The sequence below is a fragment of the Pyxicephalus adspersus genome, chromosome 2 (assembly GCF_032062135.1).
Source record: "Pyxicephalus adspersus chromosome 2, UCB_Pads_2.0, whole genome shotgun sequence".
NCBI classification, from domain to species: Eukaryota; Metazoa; Chordata; class Amphibia; order Anura; family Pyxicephalidae; genus Pyxicephalus; species Pyxicephalus adspersus.
Genome location: NC_092859.1, coordinates 107,443,879 through 107,454,611, shown reverse-complemented (window position 1 = coordinate 107,454,611; position 10,733 = coordinate 107,443,879). Strand labels below are relative to the sequence as shown.

The following is a 10,733-nucleotide window of genomic DNA, read 5'->3' as shown; positions in this document are numbered from 1 at the left end:
GATGGTTTCAAATGACAGAAGAAGCCGGGTAGGCAAGTTTGAAAAAATGGGTTTTGAGTGCTCTTTTAAATGAGCAGAAAGTAGGAGCAAGCCGAATAGGACGAGGAAGACCATTCCAGAGAGTTGGAGCAGCTCTAGAGAAGTCTTGTATCCGTGCGCGTGATGAGGTTATGAGTGAGGAAGTCATTAGTAGGTCATTGGAGGAGCGGAGAGAGCGGCAGGGGGAGTATTTTTTAACCATGTCAGAGATGTAAGTGGGACAATAGCTGTGTAGGGATTTGAAGGCAAAGCACAGGAGCTTAAATTTGTGTTGGGGAGCTATTCAAAGTCAACAGCATTGCAGTACGCAAACATAACAGGCATTCATAAAAATATACATACTATCACACCATATTCAATTACATTAAAAATTGCAACCTGTGCACTTTATGTAACACTACAGCTCCTACCTTCAAAAGGGCAGAAGGTGAAACCTGGAGAACTTTGTTTTTGGAGAAAAGAAAAGTGAAAGAAAAGCACAGCTTAAAGACAGCTGTGTAAATTACATGGGTATCATGCTGCTGGATCTTATGTTGCCAGGCAGCATGATTTTGATTTTCTAAGCCAATTTACTATGCAGAATGCCATTCCAGACATAGCGGGACAGAGTGGAACGCATTCTTAAGACCAGCAATTAATATGGCTTGTGGTCAGGCCGATGGCCAGACACGAGCAACTCTCCAGAGAACAAATCTTATACAAATTCCTGTTCTGCAGCATTTGAGAACAACACAATAAAATCCTTAATATAGTAAATGAATGGCCTCTTTGGACCCCCAATATTAGAATTCTACATACTGTGTAGGTCTGCTGGGAAATGATCACACATATGCAAACCCTTCTTCAAGGAAAACAGAAGTACAGGGAATTCATATTTTAATGATCTGACTTAATAAGAATCTAAAAGGGAAAAAAATCAAAGTATGAAAAATTGGCAGGCTGCTCAACTTTCTGCTTTAGCTCTTTTCCTGTACCGCTTTAACAAACAAGTTTAAAAACCCACAAGCAAATCACAGATTTCCCCTTATCTTCCTTAAGTGTAACATACTGACAACTTGTTTTTGAGGAAAACATTTGTCAAATGATAAAGGTTAACAGCATTCCCAAAGGCATCACTAAAGGTGGCAGACGGTATCAAATGGGTGCACGTCCAGTTTTTTTCTCCAGTCACCCATTATGAGCAGACCAACACAGATGGGAGTTGTACCCGGTTGTCAATGTCAAAGAGAGCATTGGTAAAGCAAGAGAACAGGCAGCATTTTTGCCCATTAAACCAGTTTCAAAAGCCATTCCATAGAATGTTTAAGGGAAAGAAAAGGGTATACATTAATACCCATGTGAACACCAGATTTCTTTCAGTGGGAGTCTAGTTTAAACCTTAAGAAAGGTTCCATTTTAGTGGAACTATTTATGGGATACAAAAAGCCAGAGCAGGTTATCTCTGGGGCAAGACTGTCCAAATCTTGTCTACACAAACATGCCAGGAAATTACAGCTGTCAGAGAAATATTAGGATTGGTGCAGATCCTGGCCCTGGACATCCCTGACTAGAGAGTGATGATGGTTTTAGGAACCAAATGTGGTCATTTGAAAATGTTCCTGTGTTTTCTTATCAATATGTGGGTCCTTCCCAGCAAAGAGTAATGTTAATGTCGGGCTGTCTGCCTGCTCAGGAACAAATGTTTCTGCAAAGTCTGTTCCTGAACAAATGAGATTGCGTATTTGTTTACTTAACTCATTACTGCAACCCAAACCAAACATCTGCATTTACCTTTTTAAGATATTCAGCCAATAAACATTAATCCACTGGCTATGGATTTCCTTTTGGCAGAAGAGACTTTGAACGTGTTTTCTGAAAAAAAGCTCCTTCTGCACCACAGAACCTGTGGCACGCATGCGCTGCACGGTACACTCTGAGCCTATTCTTGACAACGTTTAAATGATGAATTTTAAAGCCAAGTCTGGGGACAATGTAACATTAGTGAGCAAGTCGCCATTAGCAGATGACCAAAGGAAAGAGGACAAACAAGGATTGTGGTGTGGAAAAAGCTGCAGTTAACTTGGGGGTGTTGATGGAGTTCATGGAGATGGCAGTGCTGGAAGAAAAGGGCAAGTCTGGAGGTAAATTTGCCAATATGTGCCATCAGCCAATGGTGCCATCACTCTCCATGCATTAAAATGAAATCTACATTAAAGGACCTGAAACAAGTATACAGTTTATAAATATTAAAGCCAAGGTCAACCAGGCAACTAGCATTAAAGGTCAGCACACACAGTGGTATTAGTACTACAAGTTTCCCAATAAAATACACAGACAGAATATTTCAGCTCCTACATTATATAAATATCCAAATAAGCAACTGCTTCATGAACTCTGCCAGCACAGAAGTTAAATATTATCCTATGCTGCAAGGATCATAAGTGCAGTTTGCTTTTCTTGCTGAGCACATTGCAAGAGCACAGCCAAAAGCAGAATGGATTTTGCAGAGAAAGGCAATCCAGGATCAGATGTATGGGTATAGCAGGCCCATTTGTTAACCATTCACAACTTGCCGACATTTTTATTTTCCAAATCACCTAGAAATAATTCTTAAGTAAAGTCATCAGTGTTCATAGGTCTTCGCTAACATTTCTTTTATTTGTAATCCTATTTTTCCTGCTCACATAAAATCTGGAGCTGCATAATCTAAATTAAGTGTGCATAAACTGCATGTGTAATAGAAAAGGCACTTAAATCCCAGTATCAACATTTCTATTTTCTAATATGATCAACATTTAAAGTCCAGGGTGGAAACAGTGCATTTCATCTAGTCAACATCAGCTTACGGGAACTTTCCACTGCAGTGTTGGCATTCTGGAGCCTGCACAAAGTTTGACTATTAGAACAGCCTGGAAAAGTATTTTAGTGTTACATAAAAGCAGAAAATTGACTAAATGAAACCCTCAGATATCAAATACCTTTATCCACCATTCATTAACATCAAGCCATGTCATAAAACCAGAGAATACCATGACATGCTCTGACACATAATTTAAAGTAAATAGACATTTTTTGTGTTTTATTGAATGTGGAATAGTTAGTTACAACCTCCATCATAGGTATTATTAATTGATATCAGTGCTTTTTGAAGATATTAACCTTCTTTGTTGGTCCTAGTGACCATTGTCTCCAAAACAGAAAGTGAAGGAAATCCAAAAGGTTTCAGCTGTCACAGGAAATTGAAGACAGAACTTCCAATAGGGACACCTTCTCTGGTGACATCTGTTCAAAGCTAGGTACACACTTCCAATAATTATCGTTAGAAAACGAGCGATTACGACCGATCAACGATTATGCACAATTATAATTGAACGAATGTAATGTGCACAATTCTGTACATGCTGTAACGATACGAACAATATGATCGTTCAAATATAGTCCACCAATAGTGTACACACCCTAGATACAATCGTTTGAACGATGCAGGAAGTGACATGTAAAGGAGAAAGTGTACTGCAGAAACATGCATGATCCCTGAACGACTGTACACAAGATAGATAGCGAACGATCGTCGGCTAATCAGATGGTCATTTCCAACAACAATCCTCGTTCGTCTGCGTCCTTGGTCACCATTTTTGTAAACAATTTTGGCAATTTTGGTTTCTTCTCCAACGATAATTATTGGAAGTGTGTAAGCTGCATAAGAAGTGACTACCCTTTGCTTAGAGAGATCTTCTCAAACTTCCTGCTGTGTCTTTGGAATCAAAGGGAAATTACCAAGACATATGAGTTATGACTTATATCTATAATCAGCATTTGTTATACAGTTCCCATGACTCTACCAGAGTCCTTTGTGTCTACAGCAAAATGCATGCAGCAAAACAGCACTGCAGCCACAAGCACAACCGGTGCCAATGAATCCATTTCATCAAATAATTAGACAATGCATAGAGATATACCTGTCTGCAGACCTTTATCTTTGGATATTTTCACTTGAACAATGTAAGATTTTCAAGCAAAGATTACAGAATACAGGAATCTCCTGGCTAAGCAAAATGTCTTTATGCCTTTATTAGATACCCAGAGATGCGAGATCCAGTGAAACTTTTATACCCCAACGTTCTCCTTGATGCCTCCTAAAGAACTGGATAGGTCCATGGTTATAGAACTGTAAAATGCTGAATATTTTAGCCTATACAAGTGAAAGATCAGCACAAAGTAAACATTTGTATATTTTGCATTAATCCACATAAAACGTGCACTTTTAGTGGAAATCAAAAAGGATTGTGTTGAAGCTTGCACTCATACTATGAAGTACTGGTATGTTCTGAAAACCTAAAGTCATGTTCATTTCCAAGTGAGCTACACCTACAACAAATGTAAAACAGCTGTTCATCTAGCATTAGGAAAAAGAATAGCAACAGATGCATCACACTTCGCCCATCCCTTTCAAGGACTCCATTGGAATGTGTATTGTTTACTTTTACTGGATGATTTTATGACAAAAGTCAAAAGGCAGAAAAACACACCTACATACTGTACAGTGTAAATCATATCTTCACTCACCAAACATGCTCAACATACTACACTTGCATGAACAAGTTTTGGGAGTTTTTTAAATTATTTATAAAGTACCCTAGGCAGTTCTTTATTAGTATCAAAAACGGCTTCAGCATAGGGTTCATTTTTTGCAGTCTTGGAGCTCCTAACCACAAGTTATTGTAATGTGTAAGATTCGACACTTTTTGGTAGTGTTCTGGCTCCTGCACATCCCTATCGGCCCTACTATGACTAACGACCACAGACGAACACGTGACAGGCAGGATGAGGTGAGGCCCCTGACTGATACTATGAAGAAGTAGTGAGCCGTGCACATAACAGACAGAAAACAACTTACATTTTTGTAACAAGCATCTCTCTTTTTTTGAACTTGTTTAATGCTGAACTAAACCTAATAAAAAATGTAATACATTGCAGGTTACCAGTCCCATCATTTTTGTTTTTGGGTTAAAATACACTTCAGAAATCCTTGAACAAATGGGTTTAATGTTTTTCCTATTATGGTGCAGGTGTAAAGAAAAAATACTGCACCATTTTGTTATTGCAGCCACCTATTCCATGGTAGATAGGCATTTTCTTGTCCATTGTCCTTGGGGAGATAAATGCCCATCTACAACTACCTGTATTCTCTTACAAACATTTGCAATACTGATAAAGAACAGGAAGCAAAACTGATGATTTAAAAAAGTTTACAGTTTTATTTAAAGCAAAACCATTCAGTAAACAAACCAAAGATAACAATCTAATGATGGGGGAGAAGGCACCAGCACAAAGTTTTTCTTCTTGATCATAAGGGGAGCCCCCCAAATAAGAGGCTCTCAGTATACCAATTGTACCCTCTGGCTTCAAACTTTTGTAATGTCCCACAATATACCTAAACTTTTCTAACCAAAGAAGCTTTTATTACAGGGGGAGTCCCAATCTTAGCATCCACTTTGTGGCATCTTTATAGTTTGAACCCACCAAGTCAAATTAGAGTAGGAAGAGTCAAACTATGATCTGAACTTACTTCCGCACATTAAAAGACCTGATAAAAAAACGTCACATTCCAGCTGTGTCCTCATTATCAACTGATACACTAAAAAACAGAACCAATGTAGATAGAAGAAAACACTTTATCAAGGGAATGTCTTATAGTGTCCACATTTATCCATGGCATAGAGGGTGTGTTCTGTAGTCCTCAGAGAGCAAAATTTGTGTTTAGAACAGACAGACAGTACAGGAAGTTATCAGCGAACAAGATGTCTGAACTTATCAAGCACAAAAAACTGATAAATATTTAATAGACCAAAAGGAACCGAATAACAGAAGTTCATGGTTAAAAACACTTTATTGAACTCATTCTTATTATGGCCCTGTAAACTGTATTCATGAATACAAGACCAATATGCAAACTTTTCTTTAATATGCTATTCGTTATAGAGGAATGCCAGTCAATGTTACAAAATCTATATTGTTGTGAAACACTCCTGTTAGAAGTAACATTTGTTGGCTAACCCGCAGTCAAACTTTCAGGCTCACACAGGTTTACACACATTAAAAAGTTACAAGAAGTCAGACAGAGCACACTTCATTTCCTTGCTGACGCAATATCTGACCCTTTTCTTTACAAACCTGACTGTCCCTGATCAACATCTTTCATTCTTTAGATTTCAATCACAGAGGCTCAGAGTCACGCCTATGGTTTACCTAGGACAGGCTGCAGGCCTATTGCCCCAGATTGACATCTACCCATCAAGGTATTTTAATAATTAAATAACTCCCAGCAAGAAGGTTAAGTGCTGTAATGTCCCCAGGAAGCTTTGTACAGTCATATATGAAACCAGAAAGGGAAAATATAGGCAGATGAAACTTCAACTGTAAAAATGATTTCTCATATATATAATAAATGGTTTTACAGGTTTTTTTCTGTTCAGTAAATTTGCATCAGTGACATTTACAGAATGACAAAGATTGATTTATGAATACTATACACTTTGGCAAGACTTACACATGAGATCAGACAGATCCAACTGCTGAAACATGTTTGAAACAATCAGCAATCATGAGCCCATATAGTAAGTATGTTTTGGTGAATGCTGGATAACCCATAATCAGAACACTGACATATAACAAACTTTGGGGCAATTATGAATTTTCACCAAGGACTGAGGGTTGGGGGGCCAACAATACATTGCACATAGGCACTGCAACCTTCAATCGCAGGCATCAGATTATCTAATCAAGGCTTTTTATTATTTTTTTTTTTACCACTCTTGCCTTAAGCTTTTAAGAATATTCATTATAATATAATGCAGCCTATAATATATTCTGTAGCTGATTGATGTGGGAATCACATTTTTTCCATACTCAGAACAGATTACTTACAACATTCCCACAATGTTAACAATTAGAACAATAGGGTATATGTTTAGGAAAACCTTCATCAAACATGTCACATAAAGCTTAAACAAAATCAAGTGAAGAGGACAGATTGGCTACAAATGGTGAGCTGTGTTTATGTTAGTGCACATGGCATAACATAGGAAAACCTTGTAGCTTTTATTTATTAAGCGCCAACATATTGTGCAGCGCTGTACAATAAACAGAGACATTCTTGTTTGTATGCAGCATGCAGCAAGGTTTAGTCACACAAGACACTATTTAACTGTTCTCACTGCTGGAAATATTTTTCAAGTATTCCCCTATATATAAAACAGATCTGAGCATTTAATTCACTTATTTTCCATCTTTTGCTAAGAAATTGAATCTTCTGCTGAAGTTGATATTTACAGATTTTTTTTTCCCACTGAAAACATTATCAAGAATATACACCACTCTGAATAAAAATAACCTGTTTTTAGGATTTGAAACCTTTAAAAGTGGGCATTTGTTGACGTTCTTTATTATAAGATACAAGAGCAGCAACTGGTAGACCTGTCAATGGACTGTCACTTACACAGACTATTTCCTATATTGTGAAAGATTACAGTTACTGACATGAGAACAATGGCAGGGTGCTGCATGGAATTTACTGCACTGCCACTAAAAACTGCACATGCAGATAATATAAGTGACCCTGGGGGGTTCATTACAGGGTCTGCAGACATGGTGTAGGACCCACCTCCCTAAACCCCTGGAGGGATCAGAAGGTGACCCAGATGGCAGCAGCCCTCCCTGCTAGTCTCCCCTGATAACATCAACACATCACAAAGTTAGGCACAATCACACAACAGGCCACAAGTCTACACAACAGTTTCCCACCATGAGAAGCACAACACATTACACACACTGTGCTCCCATATGTTACCAGCATGCTTCACCCTACTCCATGTCTGATCACAGATCTATAGACAAGAAAGTGCATGGCTCATACTGGAAATGCACACACACTCATTGTCAGATACACAATCACAGCATGCCATACAGCTGGAAAGCCCAATAACCCATTCTCTTCCTTGATCTCATCCAAGTCATGCACAAATCAATGATCCCAAGACTCCAACACAAAGAGACTTGTCATCCAGCAGAATCTGATGAACTTGATGGGCATGCTATAAAGACTCAGGGATCAGGAAGCTGATGACTTGGGATGTAGCATGTGCTGAGAAAGTTGCAGCCAGACCTACCTTGCTTGCAGCCAGCGCCCTATGGATGCCTGTGTTAGTCCAATGTCAGGCAGTTGTTGTGTGTAGCCTGCCCTGTGTGCCTGGACAGCTCTGTGTGTCTGCAGATCCCTGTGTGCCTGGACAGCTCTGTGTGTCTGCAGATCTCTGTGTGCCTGCAGATCTGTGTGCCTTCCAATAACCTCAATGAGCAGCAGAGGGGTGGAGAGGGAAGTCCATAGCTCCCACACCAAGCCCCTCCTCTGATCATCACACAGCTTCTACTGCTTCCCATCATCTGCCTGTGTTGTTTGCTGAGATGGACTGGAACTAATTTAGTTCCTTGTAATCTGTACACATGCTTTCATTTGATCAGACACAAGCCTCAGAGTTGTATATTTTGGGGCAATCCAAGCTGTACTGCTGAGAATTGTCACTTGTGTGCATGTAAATGTGTAACCAGATTTCATTCAATTGTGCAGTGCTGCTCCCATAACTTCCAAAATGTGCTTACATTCACTTTTCTGTCATTCTCAGCTATATATCAAAATATTGAATGTTGTTCAGATAATGTTACACTGGATTGTTTTCTTTTTGAGTGTATTTATTTTCATATAATGGATTTAAATATTCTCTATTGTTTACTTTCTTTAATAAAATATTGAGAATAAAATAAAAATATAGGTGGTAAAACACTTGGATATTGCATACCCCCAAATGTCTCTTATTAGGAGGGTGCTCTCTCTTTCAGATCCAAGTCTCTGTCCTCCTTAGTTTTCCTTTTTAGGTGGATATTTACTTATTTAGTGTACTTCTAGAAAATGTATTTTTTAGCTTAAGAAAAGTGTTATTTGGCTTTAAACCTTTCATTCAGTCTCTAAAATAATCAAAGCTAAAAGAAAGAAAAAGTACGTGGAACGGTAAAAATTTTACCAATCTTTTTTTTTTAGGGTACACAAAATGAGGGAATTGCAGGATGTGGCATCTTCCCACATAGCTTTGGGGCACTTTTACAAGTTTGGTGTGAAACCGTGCCCTTGATAGCTCTTGGGTGCTCAGAAAGCTACTTGTGTGCTCCCGGGGGTAAAAAAAACCACACTACGGGTTACCAGATTTGCCCAAGGTTGTAGTGCAAATATTCAAACAACAACCACATGGGCACACCACAGAAAGGTCTGCTGAATTGAGAGTGGTTCTCAACCTCTCCTATTTACTTGAATGGGAGAGGCAGAATGCTGTGGCTCACTGCAGGTCTGAAATGGACAATAGAAGTAGGCTTTTACCTATCTATCCAAGCAAAATAGAAGTGCCAGCATTTTGTGTATACTGTAATATACTCAGTGCAGATATAAAAAAAAGAAAAGCACCAAAAGCACTTTGTATTTGTTTACAATTATTATATTTTATTTTAACATACATATATACTTGGAGAATTTTTCTTTTTTAAGGCTGAAAATCAGGCAAAAATAATAAAAATAGGAAGTTGGTAAAAGGTAAACTAAAAAATGCTACTTCTACTGCAATATTTTGCTTCAATCCAAAGACTTCCCTAGGACATTTTTTCTGTGGATAGAAGATCAGCACATTAATTGGTTGGATTGTTGTGCTGCTTCTTCTCCTCCTCCTCCTGATCTCTGTACAGGGGCTGCTAGGGACTACCCACAGGTCACATTCAGGTGCTTACATTTTAAATTGCATTGAGTGATGATTACTGATTACAGAGCTGAAATATTCTTTTTGTTTTTTAAATATATATAGCATTTACCTTTTATTGCTATGCATGTTAGGCATAGAAGAGATTTACTCTCTGGTTTTGTTCTGTCACCTAGCTAGAAAGTGTTGGGTATTTCCATCATAAAGACTGCAAAAAAATCCCATCAGAGTTTTGAGACATTTCTTACTCTAAAATTTGAAATAAAAATGTGTGATGATTGCTGGCTAAGTTCCTATGGGGGATTTTCTTAGTTTACTGTTTGCCTGAAACCCATGAAATGGAGAGGGAGCGAGAGCTTCCTTTCTTCCTGTTCTGTCTGATACTAGTCAAACAGAAAGTTAAACAGGGAATCCCCCAGAGTTCCCTGGCATAAGGAAGCAGCAACTGCACCGCAACTTTACTGCAAGTCTGAACATTTTTAAGTAACAATAACCATAATTATAACCATAGCAAGCCATGAGAGGTCCAGTTCTGTGTATGAGAGTCACCCAGGTTAAGTGCAAGATATCTTAGTAACTCATAATTGAGAAGTTGTCAGCTTTACATATAGTTATGTGGGAGTTGTGTGGGACGCAATAGCCTCTTATAAGCTCTTTTGGGCAGGGTCCTTTCCCCCTTCTGTGTCATTGATTGTATCTATCTGTCATTTGCAAACCCTATTTAAGTACAGAGCTGCATAATATGTTAGGGCTTTGTAAATACAATTAACACTTATTAATAATAATAATTATAGCCAAGCCCTTACTACAACAATGGCTCATTAATTTAGTCCCAATCCCTCCCCTTGCCAATTTTTCTGTCTCTCACTTCTATACTTTCCTGCTTTCTGTGGTCAGTTTTGGCTCCTTGCTTACTGC

The 10,733-nt window shown here is 38.4% G+C and overlaps 1 protein-coding gene across 1 annotated transcript in view; it reads right to left on the bottom strand.

Annotated features, from left to right (window-relative positions):
* The window catches only part of FAM107B (family with sequence similarity 107 member B), a 35,762-nt gene extending 27,390 nt beyond the window's left edge, over window positions 1-8,372 (bottom strand). Inside the window, exon 1 of the mRNA XM_072401756.1 lies at window positions 8,187-8,372. The gene's annotated coding sequence lies outside the window, so the exon portion shown is untranslated. The remainder of the gene's footprint in view (window positions 1-8,186) is intronic.
* Window positions 8,373-10,733: the final 2,361 nt, after the last annotated feature.